Here is an 18,505-nt window from a genome sequence, read left to right as displayed (position 1 = left end):
TTTATTTGTGTCCAGTTATAATAATTTTAAATAGTTTAATGAATTTCTGAAGATATCCTTTCAACATTTCCATTATGTGGAAGAATGGCTACCAGAGAGCTACAAAATTTCCCCGCCCCCACGAAGTCTGCCTCAGAAATACAAACTTTTGGTGGGGGAGGGACAGTCACCACCACCACCAACCGTAACAGGATATCTTAAGCCATAATAATTCAACCTCTTTCAACTCTTCTAAAATTTAATTTTTAAGCAAAGCAAACCAAACTGACTTTATTCGTTTTCATCAGTTTTAAATTCCATGCCAAAATATTTTACACATATCTGATACTTCTTCCCGAACTGGTGTACTTTTTGAAAGAATATTCAATTAATATGAATTTATTGCAGAGGTCAGTCCATTTTTTCGAAAGATATTCACAAGTCATTTTAAAAATATCAAAATATCTTTGTGCGAATGAATTCCTTCATCTTGAATTTGTGAACAACTGTTGAAATTTTTCGAGCACTTAAATAAAGGAACGAATTTTTCTTCAATGCACGATTTCAGAATATCAATCGCATGGTGCATGTAATTCATGACTTCTATTATGCCGTTTATGGAATCGTCCAATTTTTAGTATTTGCTTATTGAATATGCAACGGACACTGTGCATACGTGAAAGTAAGCTTAATTTAATGGCGATTTAAATATTTCGCAATAAATTTCAGCGGTTTTTTTCTTCCGCAAGACCTTCAGTACTTCAAAAAATTAATACTTGATCTATCGCTTGGTATAAACTTAAACCAGCGAGATTTTGAATGTATTAACAACTTGTTATATATTACATTTTCTAAGGAACGAAGTTCTCAAAATTACAAAGTTTGAATTAATAATGAAAATAACATCACATCCTTTGAGCAAGATCAATGGATACAGTCAAGGCAGATTGTCCCAGCACACTATGTAGATTGTCCACATGAAATAACGGCTTTTGGCTGACAGGAGGGTGTTCTGCAAGGTGGTACAGCGGACGCACTTAACTTAAAATCTGCACCGCTGAGACTGCTTTTAGATAAAAAGGAGGAAGGCAAATATTTGCTTAGCTCTTAGTCTTAAAATCAGCTCTTGGTTAACTTGCTCTCATAAAGTGGCTTTTCCAGCACTAAAGATGCAAATGCCTTTTATGAAGTTGTATTTGGTAGAGAATGAAAATGAATTCCTGCAAATGGAAATGATACAAACTTCTGGGTAAGCCATTAAGTTCAAAATTTCGGGAAACCGGGACATTTATGCGTTTCGATAAGAAACTTTTGGGACATCAGGACAACGCTGAAAACAGAGATATCTGGTCACCCTACTTTAGGGGCAGATAGTTGCAAGACCGCCTAGTATGTCAAGACTTCTAAGCCCCCGAATAAACAAAAGAAAATACTATATGAAACTCTCTTCTCGGTATTCATTTTGTCAGTTTCTAAGAGATAGTGGTTGTGTTCTGTCGCTTCCATGTTATCATGACCCTAGAAGATGGTAATCGAATTGCATAGACATCTCGAAAATAATAGACCCGCAGTTTATTAAGAAATGCGCCTAAAATGCATGTCTATTTAAGGAAACTTTTGGATACTACTGTTCTTGGTATTATATCTTTGAGTAAAATTCTTTTCCAGAGTATTTTATAGGGTTTGGAGTAACCATCATGCTCTTTGTTTCGAGAAAAAAGTTTACAAAAAGGGAATTTTAGTTCGAAAGCAACTAAAAACAAATTTATTTTTCTCCTGCGCCGTTATATTTGAGAGAGAGGAGGGAGGATGTTTATTGAAGTTGACATCCACCTGCTAGTCGTGGCATTTTGCCACATGATATACGGCACTATCGTAGAGAGACAAGTGTGTTGTTGCAAGGCTGCAAACGGCAGTCAAAGCGGGAGCGATACAGAGCTGCCATGACAAAGGCTCTTTTATTTAGGAGTAGTTAGTGGCAGCTGAAACAGCACGTAAATATATCTGCTAATGTAAGTAAACATTCGGATGGCTAGCATCTGTTTTTCTAGCAGTAAAAAAGATTTGTTTGAATTTCAGAATACATCTTTTCTATCTGATATATGTGAAAAAGAAAACTTCAAACAATTAGCACAGTTGTTGTCACTGTCTTAAGAATATTATTGGGTCTCTAATCTCAATGAAGCATTCAAGAAATGGCTGACAGCTGCTCCCTGAATACGTTCCACATTTTCAAAATGTCTGGGAAAATTCTTCATGTCTTACTCGTTCATTTATAATCGTAAACAAATTATTGTCGTACTTTCTGTAATCCAAAATATTCCCTCTGTTCACCCTTTTCTCGTCACGATCTCAGTTTCTCATAAAAATAATTAGAAACTGTATTATACCGTCTCTTCTTTCAGTCTCATTGAAGTATCTAGATATTTAGACTTGTAGATCCTAACCGAATGCTTTATGATCAAGATATTTAAACTTTTTCTGACCATGAAGAATTTTTGTTTCAAGAAAAGGTTATACCTCAAGACATTGGTTAAAATAAATGTCTCTGTTTGCTTGCCCACCTACAGCCCTTGCTGCTCTTCGAATTTATGTGCAACAGTTATTACCAATGAATTAGAACTTGTTGCTGTTCCATGGAAATTTTACCAAAATCACCCTGTAAAACAAATCACCCTCTTGTCTAATTTGAAGTGCATTTGTTTATTGCAGAAATCTGCTCTCTGTTGAACTGCTATTATCTACTTTGCAACAACCTTAGTGGGCTGTAATCTACCAAAGATTCTCGTGGTTTATGAATACCTTTAAAAATTGGGATGGGACGCAGGAAAAAAGCTAATTTTTCAGTGGCATAAAGAAGTCCCTTTCGAAGTTAGGGCTCTACTTTTTGCTATTAGTAACGAATTCACGATAAGTGTAGTGGAGATAATAGCATCCTCACTACACTTATTGTGAATTAAGGCAAACCTATCTGGTTAAGTAATAATATTAGTGTCATTTCTAGGCGCACGAAGTACATGTAAAAATATTTCTAACTGGTCTTTTTTTAATAAAACGCTAAGCAAGAGTTGTTAAAACCTATAGTACTCAGTACCGTCATGTGTTGAAGACAAAAAATACTTGTTGATATTAGACTCGCATTTACCGAAAAATTACATTCTGCAAAAATTCATGTGATGGATGGTTGCTCCAGGAAACTGAAGTACTAGAATCGAACGAGAAAAGCTAGTTTTGTGAGTTTGAAGTAGGACAGTAAACGGATGTTGACTGGTTGCGGTACGAGTTTGGGCTGGTTTGGAAGAGAGTGGGGGAATTACAAATTTCAGTTCAAAAGAACAGTGCCCATGGAAGTATATAGTAAAGCATTCGGCAGAAAATGAACATCTATGAGACAGACAGTGGAGAGACTTTGTAAGAGAAGAACCATTAATTAATCTGACTGCCGTCTTTTGTATCGAATCCAAAAGAAACTTTAGAGGGGTTTTTTTGGGGGGGGGGGGTTGCGAAGTAAATATTAAGATACAGAATAGAGATAAGTGATATTGTCTGGAAACCTGAGTTTCATCGAAGGTGAGCATAGGAGCAGTAGCCTGTTTTTGCAATAAAGAAGACAGGACCGAGTTTTAGAAGGATTGAAGGTAATTAAGTTTTCTTTGCCCCAATAAAGTATTCCCCTGGCATTCAAGGATTTGTGGTGGATATAGGACAAATTGAGGCTTTTTTGTGCAGGGAAATGTTTCTCAGGGTGGAGAGTAGAATGTTATCATCAGCAAAATTGTGGATAGCATTTTCAGTTAGGGGAAGAAAGTTTTTAACATGCAAAGGAAAGAATGGGGAAAGGACTGAACTTGAGGAAGACTAGCATTAATGGAGAAGTATAACACAGAGAACCATCTACCGTCACTCGCAGCCAGCATTCAGAGAGAAAACTGGATGTCCAACTGCAAAACACAGTCGGCAGTCTATAAGATGGGAGCTTGTTTGAAGACCTTTATGCTAAACACAATCAAGCCTTTGAAATGTCAAGAGCAACTGCTCGAGTTTCACCAAACTTTCCATTGAATTCGTTCAAAGATTGACATAAGCCAATATATCACCAGTCGATCGACACTGACAGAATCCATATTGCGATCATTAATCAGGTGGAAGGTTGATGTTTAGTAATAACTAGAATTAATAAGTTTACAATTAAGAAAGTATCACTTTATTACAATATTTTCATATCGAATTCCTTATTTATATGTTCATGAACACCAAAATAACCTGAAAAGGGGTATTGCTTTAATATTTCGGATACATCTGTCCAAATAACATGCCTGAAAACTTTTTAGAGTTACAGTAAAGAAGAAAGGCAATTGTAAGTAAAGAGGGTTCCGACTCTAGTTCTTAACCGAAGGCTTATGTGTCATCGTTGAACGCTTTATTGACTTATCACTCGTAAAACCATATATGAAAGAAAAATATAATGAAGCAACCAAACTTTTTTGTAATATATCATCTAAAACACTGTGAAAAGTGCTTTGGGAAGGAGGGCACGTGCAACATTCTTGTAATCTCTATTATAGTTATGTTTATAATAATATAAATTAAACTTATGTCGACCTCTGTTATATTTAAATGAAAAGTATATGAAATCTGGAAATCTCGGAGAATGTTAGAGGAGTAAGCTAGTAGTTTACTCCACTAACACTTTAACTAATCATTTAAGAAACGTTATATTACATGGACATCGCTGCAGTGTAAAGTGAGTGTGATATGGAAGTTACGAGCTATTCCCTAACCTTATTACATAAAGATATACTACCTAAAAGTGGAACAGTTACTTTTTAATTATGCATTTAGGAAACAATGCTCAAATAAGGTTAAGTTATTCTGATTCATCTGTTGGTTATTGATGCCGTGAGGATATCGACACGTGGGGAAATTGTGGAAATGATTCTGGAGGATTTTGAAAGCCAGTGACTGAGGGCCTATCACATGCATCTTGGATGTCATGTCAAGGAAGACTATGTCCAATTGATTCCCATTGTTCTGTGCATGTTGCACACGTTTTAAAGTTTCGAGAAAGTTAGTGATTGATTCTCCTTTTAAAACTATATAAAATAAAGCCATTTTTATTATCAAATAATACATAAAATTAATTGCGTGAATTTTTATTGTTCTGATGACGTGTTAATGTTTAAAATAAATGATGAAATTAAATAGAAACGACTAATGAAGGTAATACCTAGGACTTTTTCACTGTTAGTATACCTCTGTATGCATTGTGAATAACAAGATTTTGTTGGTCGTTTAAATTGGCTTCGTTTTTGTATTGTGCTAATCATTAAATTTCTAATTTAACTATAAATATTTGAAAACAAGTTTTTGCTTGTAAATTGTACTGCATTTCTCATCGCTCATGGCATTTTAAAAACAAATTAATGCGCCTTCACACATGCCCACGATTAGCCCAGAGACTTATGCTCATAGATCAGTAACAACAAAATGCGATATTTCTTTAAATTTTACAGTAGAGTTGCACATTTCTGACCGCAGATTATCTGAGTGGCATTTTCTCTCTATTAGAATTCGTATTGGTCCATACAGATGAAAGATTTGGTAAACTGACCTTAAAGGATGTCATGCAGTGGAATCTTGATGTATATCACATGACATGAAAAAATTTAGCCTTGAAATTTGAAACTGTGTGCCCGTAATTACTTGTCAAAGTTTTCCAGACAGTTGTAGATTTTATCTGAGCAAGTTATTCCGGAAGGCAGAAAACGAAAGTGTCTGTCTCCTGGTGAATGGAGTAATGTAGATAAAGCTATAACGCAATGTTCAGTTTTTACACTCTTTGAAATGGAAGAAGTCACAGTCGCATAGAACGAGGAATAGCTAAACTGTTGATTGAAGCAATAAAATCCGCTCCTTGGCTGAAACTGTGCACAGGTGTACAAGTGTACTGGATCCACACAAGAAATAGTTAATTCACTGATGGCGGTCATAAATCACAGGGCGGTCGTTATAGGAGCAAATGACAGATCACCAAGCGAAGTTGGACGTGAGAAGACGCACATGAACCCCCATTCGACCCACTATTATTAGTGTCTGGTAGCAATACGATACAATATCAGCGGCACGCGAGAAGGTATGAAGGCGCAAATCTTCATAACTGTCGGACGGAGGAATTGTGAGCGGATGTCTTGCTGTAGAATGCTGGAAATGAACGCGATCCCGATCCTTCTGGGACACATGTTGACCTTTTTGCTATCTGGTAGGCAAGTCTGTTGACTGAACTGAAACCTTTTGGTTTTTAAAATCTGTATTAATTTACGTAAGAGTGGCATGAATAAAATAGTTATAAAACTCATTGTTCAGATCATCATGAATATTTAATGCAAAAACTTAATTATGCCATACAGCACGACAGCCATGAAATAAGTATGCGTTAATTAAGCTTGTGTTAAAATATGCATCTCAGTTTCGTTGTTGTTGTTGTCTGGTTGCTAACGGAAATGCACTTTTTTCAGTGATTCAAGAAAATCGTCATAAATTCAGCATTAAACTCGGCAACTGCAGCGAGATTTCAGCACTTAGGGCACCAGCCGTACAGTTAAGACTCCATTCATCCGCCCACGAATAATCGAGCAGTGCATGGAGTGTATTAATGTCAAACTGCGTAGGTTTATGACAGCGTCAGTGATATGCCAACTGATGGTAGGAGTATATGTGGGTTTGGACTAACGGAAAAGGACATTTGTGTCCTATAAACAGCCAGTTTTCCACTTTAATAGAAGAAAAAATATCGGATGCCTAATAAAGATGCAGTCCTCAATATCGTTAGTTCGTCAATCAGAAAATATCTCAGTTGATAAATAATTCCATTAACAAAATATTGAATTAAATACTGGTATATAAATGCTGAATTCTGAATGTGGGGAACTCCGAATAAAGCGATGCAAGATTTTCAATTTAAGTGATGCAGACGAAATAAATGATAGAGGAACAGCTGATGGCTATTAATTTCCAACGCATTGTTTTTTTTTTATAGCTGATTCTTCATAAAATTTTCTTCCACGAAAAGTCTAATTTTGGTTCTGGGAGGCCATTTTGTTTCTGGAACTCCGAGCTCTGGGAAATGAAGAGGATACTCTTGTTAGAAATAAACATTTATAATGCATTTTAAATGATGCTTATCAACCTAGATCATAGCGTTCGCTAATGACTTTCTATTTTTATCTCATCCTTTTGTGATCATAGTGACCGTCCTCAACACACTGTCCGGGTTGTGGAACTAAAAATAGTTGACACCGCTTCGTGGTTTGTCAGGCCTAATCTTGTGACACTTCGTGGTATTGCGGTGATGAATCAGTTTATGCCCTGTCATCCCTTTCAAACGTCTTGTACCCTCTCGAAAATTGTCCCCTTTCTAAAGAGGACTTAAGTTCAGTTTTCGTGAGTTTCCCCTTGTTGGAGCTTGTTGCTAAACAGCAGGGAACGACTCGAGACAGTCTCATTAAGGAAGATAGATTAAGGAGTAGAGTCAACAATTGATGACTCGATCAATTTGATCAAACTTGAAGTAAGAAAATAGGAAAATATCTTTTTGAGAACATAGCTGCATTGAAGACTCGGTTTTATGTAGGAAGAGATCACCGCTAGTTGGTCTTTGACATTTTGTTCCTCCGCGATAGAAGAGCGTATGTACAAACGTACACAGTTGGGAAACTTAGGTCACCAAAGTCGAACTTTCGTTCGACGTATGGAGCTAAATTATTTGTTCCTTAATCTCACTCAAAGAATGCGGTTCTTCATGAGTAGGATCCATAATTTATACATTGATATACACACAACAGTATTAGAAATAAGTAAGCTTTATTCTGTAAAGAACAACACACTTATAAGCATTACGTTAAGGGATCTTTGCCTATCCCTTGTAACATCATTCATACCAAAGAGTGATTTCCGTTTATAAATAGTAATAATTATGAATGGTAGTGTCCTTTTGTAATAATTAGCTTTTGTTATAGTCATTCCCATTTTGAAGTAAAGTGTCTCCATAAATTTAAGCGCGACAGCGAGTGTAGTCGTATTTTTATGACCACTTAGTATTGCGAAGAATATTGACTATAATTGCACGTTTTAAGCTTTTTTTTGATGTACCAGGATAATAAGTTATTGTTTTTTATGTGTGGTATGTAAAAAAAATCGCTTAGAGCTCTTCCAGCCTTTGAAAAACTGAAATAATATTTTAATATTTGGATGAAATATCTTTATAAAATCAACTTCTGGGAGTCCACTGCCCTTTTTTTTAAATCGTTGATCAGGGAATTAAGAAAAGACAAGGTTTCAGGAAGTGTGCAAAAGGTGTTCCGTGAGAACAGATCAGTTAACTGTTTGATACTAGAAAAATCGAGGTGACCTAATTATGCTGAGGCAGTTGCGGGAGAGAACAGTCTGGATGTGAAGGCTCGGTTACACAGGTGAAGCTGTCTAGGAGGAGGAGATGTAATAAAAACTAATAAAACGAGTTTAAGAAGGCCACTTTTTTAATGATCAGTGTCTCAAATGTGGAATAAACTTAAGACAGATGTTCGACTGAAGGGTATCAACAGTTTTAAATAGTTCTTAGATTCTTTCTTAGAGATCCGGATAAAATATAAGAAGAAAAAAAACAGCTGTAAGGAACAGACAAGGAGAAAGGTGGTTGCTGTTTCTTCTAGAACCAGTGATCGCCTTTCTCCTTGTCTGTTTTGTTTCGATAGTTTCTAAATATTTAAGATCTAGCTGTAAAAAACGTAGATATACAGTATAACAGAGTGTGCCCTTCACCAGAAGGGCACACTATATTACTTGAAAATAATTCAATGGAAAAATCTTACGTAGATCCAGCCAAAAATAAATAAATAAATTGAAATATAAAGGGACCAATCACCTTCACTCACTTCATTTATCTGTGTTTCTTTCAAGCATGAGTGCAATTTCCGCCTTAATTTATGGCATCTTCCGTATAACAAATTTTTTCCCCTGTTGACAACGAATAATTATGTCCAAAAGGTTTAAAAACGCAGGTGGTCATCTTTTCCAAACGGTAACCAATAGAAGTCAGGGAAAGTTAGAAGCAGCAGGAGGTAAAAAAAGAACAAAAAACTTTTGTTCTCAATCAGGATGTTATTTTGAATAAGCTTAAATGGTAGGGCAATCTCAAGTGAACTCATAATTGAATGAGAAAATAGTTCTCTGCCATTTTAAATGCTAAAGCCATTCGCCGATCATTGTATAACACCGAATAAAAAGCCTTGAGGGGAGGGGCTCACCTTCTGACAATAAAAATAAATAAATAACAGTAATAAGCTTAGTTGAAATGGGCCAAAGAAAATGTGAGTTGGTTCGGTAATAAATGAGAGGGCGTGACTTCCTTGATGAACTGGAATTGAACCTCTCCATCCCTAACAGTGCACAATACGTCAAAAAAAAAGTGAACAGTTTCATCCTGATTGTCTTCAAGTGAGGTTCCCATATAACCAGAGTTTGAGAGGATGCATTTCTACTGATTGTGTACGACGACTTAACTATGTGACAGGCACGACGAATGTAGATACTTAGGGGCCCTATATACTGGTTTTCAGGTATCGTTTGATTCTTAATGTAAGGGGTCTCTTTCAAGTAGAAGATCGGATCGCAAAATTACTCGTCACTTTTAATATCCTTTGCATTATTAGAAAAATATATAATTATTTTCCAATATATTTAATACATTATTTTCGCTTCCATCGAGCGAAATAATTGGAACAATTTGAATTTGGAACGATTGCTGTTGTTGTAGACACTTTTAAACAAATATTGGAAAGTTCTGTTTGGTGTTGCAATTTATTTTTGGTTTATGGTAGTGCCCATACAGCTGACTGGTAAATAATTACGGATGACGAGCCATTCTTTTGTTTCATTTTCTCCATCTGTGACATTTTCTGTCCACAAGCAATATATCACCCACTCGTAATGCGTGGCGAACGTGGTGCTCTTATTTCGTCATAGACATCAGTTACTGCTAATCCAATTGGCCATTCAACGAGCAATTCATCACTGTCGCTCCGAAGGTTGACATTATCCTTTTTTTGCAGATTTCGTTACCTCCACTCATGACTCCCAGCCCAAACGTCATGATTTTCTTCTATCGGGCAATAGCTGGCACTTCCCTTCTTCTCTCCTATCGTTAAAAGCCTCTGCGATTTCAGACTAAGTCGCTGTTATCGGTTTTTTTTTAGGTAGAATAGGATTAATTCTTGTAGCTAAAGCTTCTCACAAGACATTCGAACCTCGTGGAAATTACTTGGCTACTCATAGTAATTTCTGTTTTCTCTGTTCGATTTTCATGTTTTTCTATTTTCGCTTTCTCTTCTCTCATCAAAAAGGATTGTATATTTGTTAGGAACGATTAATATGTGAACAAGTTAACTTATCAATGTGAACAACGTGAAAACTCATGTTCAAGGCTTTTACTATTGGGCAAGGGAAGTGATTAGATCCTGGACTACTTGAGCAGTAAACTTTCCTTCTTTTGAGACTTTATCTTTGATTCTTTCTCTCTCTATTAGACAAGGAGAGCCGAGAAGCTTTCCACCATTCTACTTCCTCGCCTTTCACTTTGCCTCGTTTAGGTTATTTTTGTTCCGTCCCCTCTCTCTTCCCACTTAAGAAGTGTTAAGCACTGAAATGGCCAGGGGGGTGGGGGGCAGAGTGGTACTTAAAAAATAAATGCCACTCTTGGAAAATTGACATTTTTCAAAACATCCATTTTTAAATAAACATTTTGAAAGACCTATTCTTGTCTTCTTCCTTTGGTACTTAATTATTAGTGAGTTTATACAAGAAGTTTAACCTAATATAAACTTCTGTTCTGTAAATCTTAGTAGTAACACTTGTCCAACGTTTTTTTTTTCTCCATTTTTGAAGGGTATGTAGTTTGTGTTGTTCTTTTTCACTTGTGTATCTACATTTTCGTTTTTATTCTGTACAAATTTCTGCTTCAAACAATGATTCTCATTATTTGTGCTTTGTCTAAATTTATTTTCAACTTTTTGAAGCGTCAGTTTTCGAATCAAGTAATTTCCTTAAAAAGCAGTATTGCCGGAAACACTTCATGTTTTTTCGTTTAGTAATAAAATAAAGTCTACAGAATTTCCTTCTTGGCAGGTGACATCTTATTTGCAATCCATCTTATACCAGTTTTCTCTCCTCATTCCTAAAATACATACTAGCCCTCTCTCTACCCTAATACTGATGTTCGGTATCTCACGAAGATTCTCCCTCCATGTTTTTATCTACTCATTCCCCCTTATAATTAATAATCCCCCCCCCATCTTTCATCTTATCTCTAACAAAATTTCTACCAACTATTTTCCTGGTTGTTGGGCATAACTTACCACATTATTTATTGCTTCTGCGTGATCTTTCAAGAAAGAAAGGTAGGATTTCTTAATCATCTTTCTTTTCTCTGTCCTTACTCTTCGTAGTTTTAATTAATTCATTATATTGTCCGTAATCTTTCTTTTGTAGACATGAATTCACTTTAGCCTTGACTTCTCTTGCTAATTACTTTCCCCTGTTATTCAGTCTTTGTTTTTCCCCTTCTCCTCTGTCTTTATTCCACCACCTCGTCACTTCCTAATATTCCACTCTTTATTGCATTCCATTTGTCTTCTGTTCTTTCTTCCATCAAATTAAATCAATATGTGAGGTTCCGTAGAAATGCGAATTTTAACTTTTCCACATTAATTTATTCATTCAATTTTCCCTTATATGATAAGTTACCGTTTTAAAATGCACTGACTACAGCCTGATTATAATTACTTCCATCAGTCCCTAAATCTGCTTTTCCATCGTTTCTCTGAATTAGTAACGAGCTTTTCTGTTTTGCTTTCGTTGCTGAATCGTTAATCGGATTTTTTTTTTCCCTAAATATTTTGTTCCTCAGGAGGCCCTTCTTTTATCAACGTATAGTGACAATAGGAATTCTAAGAATGCTGATTGGCTAATCTACCCTGTTTAAACACGCCCAGGAACACTTTACAACCTTTCTGATCCGAGTGTACTTCTTAAATGATCCTCCCATAGTTTTGTGCAGCTTCTGTATCTAATTTTTCATTTGTATGAAACTGGAATTAAAACATAAAATAAACATCCGAAAATGATAAGTATTAATCCACATTATGTGATTCATTCATTACTAGTAACCATTTTCAGGAAAAATGTGTTATTCAATATCCGTGAAGGGAATCTTGGTGCTTATTTGTACCGAACTAGGCTGTGCTTTAATAATGCTATACGGATTTATATCATCAACGGGTTTATTATTGGTTTTTAGGTTGAATCAGCATCTTGGGACATTTTCTCCATTGCGTTTTTGTCTATACAAGTTTCTTCACTGGCCGATTTGCACGTTTCGTGGTCTGAAAAACTGAAACAACTCAGGGGGAAACTCTATTCCCTCTGCTTGAGATCAGCCGACAACAGCTTTGATTGAACAAGTCTTTAAGATATTCCTCCAGTCATTGGCAGGATTCGAATCCAGACCTTTCTAAAAGAGCATTAACGGGTCTTAAAGAAATAACTGCCTAAAAACAAGATATATATTTTTTAAATATTCGCATAGAGCAGTGGTGTTCAATTCGATGTATTTATCCTATCTTTCTGCTAGATTTAATAGGATTTCACTGAGCCAAACGTTGAGCATGAAATTTTCGTTGAAATAGCTGTACTCTTTAAGAAACTTCGTACTCAATAAGAATATTAGGTCCAGGTCTGGAAACCACACTTAGAGAAAGACAAAGCTTCTAGAAAGAATTCAAAGGAGGGAATGCTAATCGATGTCCATAATAAAGAACAGCTTAAAAGTGTGTACTATAAAGCTTGGCAACTGTGGACGCATTGATGGTATCTAATAGAGGTAAATAACTTCTAACGGGAATCGGTGAAACGATGGTGAAGAGTAATAAAATTCTGGAGCTATTACTGAAGTTTACTTTCCGGCAGCTTATAGCAGATCATATCGATGAATTGCCTGCCAAAGTGATCAGTGTGGTAGTTTGATAAAGTTCAAAGTGGAATTAGATGGCCACTTTTTAGCTACGATAAAGGTATGAGTGATTGAAATTTTTTGTTTTTCTTTAGACAGATGCAATGAAAGTCCACTTCGTTGTATCGTTTAGCCTTCATAGTCTAATTGGTTTCTCTGCTTTTTCGGCATATTAGCATATATGCATAATGTGTCTGTTGTCTTCACCATGTCCATCTGTTTGTCCTTCCACACGTACAACTCTACTCCCATAGTATTTTTTCATGGAATTATATATATGGGCCTTTTAAAAAGATTTGTCGAGCTATTCCAAATTAGCATTAGTAGAGGCATACGATGCAAGAAAGCAAGCTTATAAAAAACCTCCCATTTCACCCCTCCGTTCGTTCAAAATGCCTGTCCAGCTCAGCCTTAAATTTATTTTGTTAACGCATTGCGTGCATTAACTTTATTTTAATCAAACCTCAGTCCTGGCTAATAAAGGAACTGCAAAATTAAAGAAATGGGGCGAGTTTCAGTGCATTGAAATTTCCCTTATAATAATATCTTAGATACTTAATATTAATAGCATTCTTTATTTGATATAATGGGTGCTTAAGGTCCTATTATAATTATCCTGGAGAAAATTTGTTGGAATTTCCTTTTGATACTCCACCGTTAGAATAGACATAGTTGCGTTAATTGTATTTTATTTTTGTGTATATTCACCATGAGAAGCGGATTAGCGTTACGGATTCGTGACGATTGAATTAACTCTCCGATAATTGCCGTGGATGATCTTTCGATATAAGCACGATGTACTGTCAACAAGCACGTTCTGCAGATAAAGTTGAAAGAAACCATCACGATTTCGCACGAAGCGAACGAATTGAAGGACTCGCGCGTCATTAAATTTTTTTGCAAATAATACTACTAAATTGAATGTAATACGTAATTTAACCAGCTTGAAACATTTTTCAGTTGTTTGCTAATACATTTTATTATTAATTACCTCGTATTAATTAAACTATTGTACATTAAATTGCCGAATGATAATTTTTCATGGCTGGGTGGCGGTTACGCCATGTACCATTGCAGTGATTTGATTGCCGTCCTCCGAAACCGGGTGAAATAGACCTGGGTTCGAATCCAGTTAAGGATCTTTTATGGGATTTTTTCGCAACGTGCCAATAGTAGGGCCTGCTCCCATGTTTATTTATTTATTTTTTATTTTTTTTTATCTCCCTGATAAGGCGGGAGTATTCATAGCACAAAACAGGCAAGACATTGTAAAACACACTCCATTTACAGACACAATATGCAGGTATCTTAACCTTGGCTCGTCGCGTTTTATAAACAACCCAACCCGACTCATGATGTAACTATGTTTATTTTAGAACAACATATTGGCAATGCCATCATTTAAAGTGAGTGTAGTGTTGTCGTTGGACATCCTCGCTGTGTGCAAGCCAATCCATCTATGTACTGTGATTTATTGTTTTTATTTATTTTTGTTTTAGTAGGTGTTGTTCACAAATGTAAAGCACCTATGGATTTTCATGAAATTTTACATCTGGCTCTTTTACAAATACTTGCTGAGTTTTATAATTTCTATTGAAATCCGACAGTATAATTATTATTATTATTTTTTATACGTAGTTATCCATATACTGTACAGTATATGCTGGTTGGACGAATGAATGAGCAATGTGGAGAACGCGCAGTTATTGTTATTGCGTTAGTTTTAGGAGGATCAGCGACCAGGACATATTGCTGTGTATATTGTCTGTAAATTGCGTATGTTCTGATGTCGATTCTCTGTTTGCTGGACGAAAAACTCGAGTTTCCGGGAGAGAAAACCATGCTACCCTCGCCTGATACCGACTAACTTGGCCACGTTGTGAAAAAGGCCCATAGAAAATTCCTCAACTCATCGACAGAACTCGAACTCTGGTCTTTTTCACCCGGTGTGGGGGTGAACGGCGATTTTAACAGCTGTGGTTTTACCCACGAGGGCCGTACCGCAGTAAAGAAATATTCTCCGTTTAGTCACTGCATATATTAAAGTTGTCTTTTTTTTTTTTTTTGAAGAGCTAGTATTTTTGTTATTGATTTACTAAATATATAAATAACTTATTTATTTGTTTTATTAATCACAGAACGTCCTTAAAGTGCCTGTTGTATTTCAGATTTTATTAAGACTCACCGAGGAAATCAGTCAATTTAAACAACATTTATTGAACACTGTATTGTGAAATACATGCTGTGATATTAAAAGAATCTTTTTATATTATTAATTAATCACGATAAACTAATTAGTTATTTACGTTTCACATCTGATAATCACATATAGAACTTTATTTTTTTTTTTTTTTCAAATTGTATGACACAATAACGTTTAACCCGATTAACTGGCCTCTTCTATTGTTTTCAAGTTATGCTTTCACATTTGCTAACTAGATTCTATCCAAAGTAAGCGTAATTCAATTCTGTGAATTGAATTACGCTTACTTTGGGCTACACTCTTTGTGTAATGAATAATACAATTTCAGACCTCTGACGTCGATGGTTGGTGCTTCCAGAAAAATAACGGCATACTTAGTTGCTTAAACCCATCAGTAAGCTTTCTTTGTTGCTCAGCAACTGAACTAAAATTACAAAAGGATAAAAACATTTAGTAGCCTTTCTAAAGTGATTGTTTTGTTTTAGGATCATTTCAATATGTTTTTATTATCGTGTAATACAATGAATAAAATATCCCCTTTTTAAGAACCCAAATTGCACATTATCATTACACTCTCCAAAAAGGTTTGACTTATCTGTTGACTTGATTCCCAGTGGGTAAGTTGAGAAAGCTCAAAAGGACAATCGTTTGGGCGAAGGACATCGTCAACAGTTCTAGTTCCGATAAAACCAGTTTTTAAAAACTTCGAGACTTGCCATTGTAGTAGTTAGACCTCGTTACAAATATACAAACGGCATTAACTCAAACAGGTTCTGTTATAACATGCTCTGATTAACAAACTCTTCTCTGTAATTTAAATCTTGGGTCACATTCTTGCTACACACCAAAGCATGTAACTTGACTGTTGTTGTCAGCTCAAGGGGATGTTACTGCGGAAAAGAAAATCATCTACGAAAGGTGATCACGGATTTATAAATTGCCTTCAACAGCCTTTGTTTAGTCATCCGATCTCCAAGTATTACGTTGACTACTTGAATGGATTCAAGACTCAGGAAGTAACGTACTTCTTCAAAGCAGAAGTAGCAGGTTTATACGTCTAAACCTTATATACAGCAAAACGAGGTTGGAGGGACTCTTAAGTTTTTAAATTTTACTGTGAGCAATACTTCTAATTAAGTAATTAGAAATTACGCAATCTAATAAGCATCGGCTTTTCAGGTCATCGAAAATACGATGTTCCCTCCCGTGTTACAATTGTCTACTTCATACCAATGTTTCTGCTGGAAGAAATTTTCCAGCACAACATATTCTGTTGGCATGAAATTATGGGTATTTTAAATGATTTCCATATCGCAATAAAGAAATCACATGCACTTCGTTTTTGGTTGGATGTTTTCAATTTGCGATGCGGCAGCCAAGGCCTTGAAGTGTCGATATATCGTATCTGTTCTGCAGGATCAATGACAAGGGTTTCTGGGAGAGCAAAACCATTTGAAATCGAGACGAATTAACTAAGTCATGTGAAAGACAGCTCAAAATTTCGACCCATCGATTGGAACCCATGTATTTCCAGTGTTTCATTCCGAGAAACGGCAAACGGCCTTTAGAATACACTAAAATTGTCCTAAAATTGGCTTAGGCTAATCTAGAACAATTCAACCTCTTAACTATGCCGTGCCCTTGTGATGTTATATTTACGAAATTTAACTCAAAAAAATTAATACATAGAGAAGTCTTTCTTTTCTCTATCTCACAACAAAGATATCACGAGTCAAGCAATTGACGTTGTATTAACTTTAATGACAAGTTAATACAATTTAATTAACTTTAATGACAAGCATTAATATTTTAGTCCTAGTTTAATTTTTTTTTATGAAACCTCGAACAAGAAAGGTATTAGAACCTAAAACCTTTTAGAACCTATAGTACTACAAAACGGAAGTTGAATGAATAAATGAGAAAGAAGAAAAGTTGCTTCTCTGAGTTTGAAGTTCAACAGTAAAAGTATGTTGACTGATTGCGAAACATGCTTGGACTGCTTTGAAAGAGAAAGAGAGCGGGAATTATAGAAACCAATACCCATGGAATTATCTGTAGAAAAAGTATGCAGCAGAAACAGAACGTCTATGAGACAGAGTGGAGAGACTGTTAGAGATGAGTCCTTAATTAACTCATCCACCCTACGCATTATAGCCATAGAAGCTGATGCGCCAGTAAAATATCCAATATCATCCACCCTCTTTTGAATGGAATCTAGAAGCCTGAGACAAGTTTGGGGGACCCCGCCCAGATGTGGGAACAATATTCTATGGTAGGGCGGATTTGCGATCTACTGGAGATTCACCAAACTTTTCCATTGAATTTGTGCAGGTGGGAAACATAAGCCAGAATATCACCAGTGGATCAACACTGACGAAATTCATACTGGCGATCGTTGATGAGATGGAAGGTTTCTAGATAGTTTAAGAGTTTTCGGTTTATTGATTTCTCCATAACTTTAGAAAGAATAGAAATAAGTGCAATGGGACGAAAATTGGATGAGACCATTTAGTCACCCTTTTTTAAGAACTGGCTGAATAAGAACAAATTTTCAAGCAGAAGGAAAAACACCTTCGGAATAAGAAAGTGAAAAAAGTCAGCACAGAATAAGTCTGGTAAGTTCAGGAGAACAGGTTTTGAGAACAAGTGGAGAAATACCATCAGGACCTGGAGATTTCTTAGCATCAAGATTCGTCAAAATCCTACTGACATCCTTTTGATGAAAGACCGCTTGAGGCATTGAATGGAACTGCTGGGAATGGTGGGAGGTGGTTTTCCAAGATCATCAATACTCGAGCTGAAGAAAAGTAGGATGCCAGTAAGTCAGCTTTACCCTTGGCTGTAGTGGCAATAGAATCATTTGGTTTTGACAAAGGTTGGAACAAAGATGGGTAAACGTTGCAGCCAATAACTTTGGCAAGAGACCAGATGGCTCGGCTTCCATTTGGACAAGAAGCAAGTTTACTACTCCTAGCCTGCTCGAAATCTAGTTTAGACTGATTAATAACTGCTTTACAATTGTTACGCGCTTTGGTGTAGGCAGAAAATGAAACTGAAGATTTGGGAGCAAGCCAATATGATATGCAACATTCTTCTCTTGAACAGCCTTAGCACATTTATTGGTTTAGATAAAGGACGAGATTATAAGGTGGAATAAAGGATTCCCTACAAAATAATTTCACTGACACGATCCGAGCAAACGTTGACATCAGACGTTTTAAAACAGTAATCCGACTAAGGAAAAGAAAACTCAGATAACCCAC

At 36.0% G+C, this 18,505-nt stretch overlaps 1 protein-coding gene across 2 annotated transcripts in view; it reads left to right on the top strand.

Annotated features, from left to right (window-relative positions):
* Positions 1–18,505, top strand: part of Pka-C3 (Protein kinase, cAMP-dependent, catalytic subunit 3) — an 87,596-nt gene that overhangs the window by 29,951 nt on the left and 39,140 nt on the right. Inside the window, exon 1 of one of the 2 annotated variants that reach the window (XM_090374055.1) lies at positions 1,896–1,991. The exons of the other annotated variant lie outside the window; for it this stretch is intronic. The gene's annotated coding sequence lies outside the window, so the exon portion shown is untranslated. Of the gene's footprint in view, positions 1–1,895; positions 1,992–18,505 lie in introns of those variants that run through there. 2 annotated transcript variants of the gene reach the window in all.

Source organism: Mastigoproctus giganteus, chromosome 1, assembly GCF_048544385.1.
Source record: "Mastigoproctus giganteus isolate SK-2022 chromosome 1, ASM4854438v1, whole genome shotgun sequence".
Lineage (NCBI taxonomy): Eukaryota > Metazoa > Arthropoda > Arachnida > Uropygi > Thelyphonidae > Mastigoproctus > Mastigoproctus giganteus.
The sequence above is the reverse complement of the archived record's forward strand: the minus strand, read 5'-3'. Positions and strand labels throughout refer to the sequence as shown.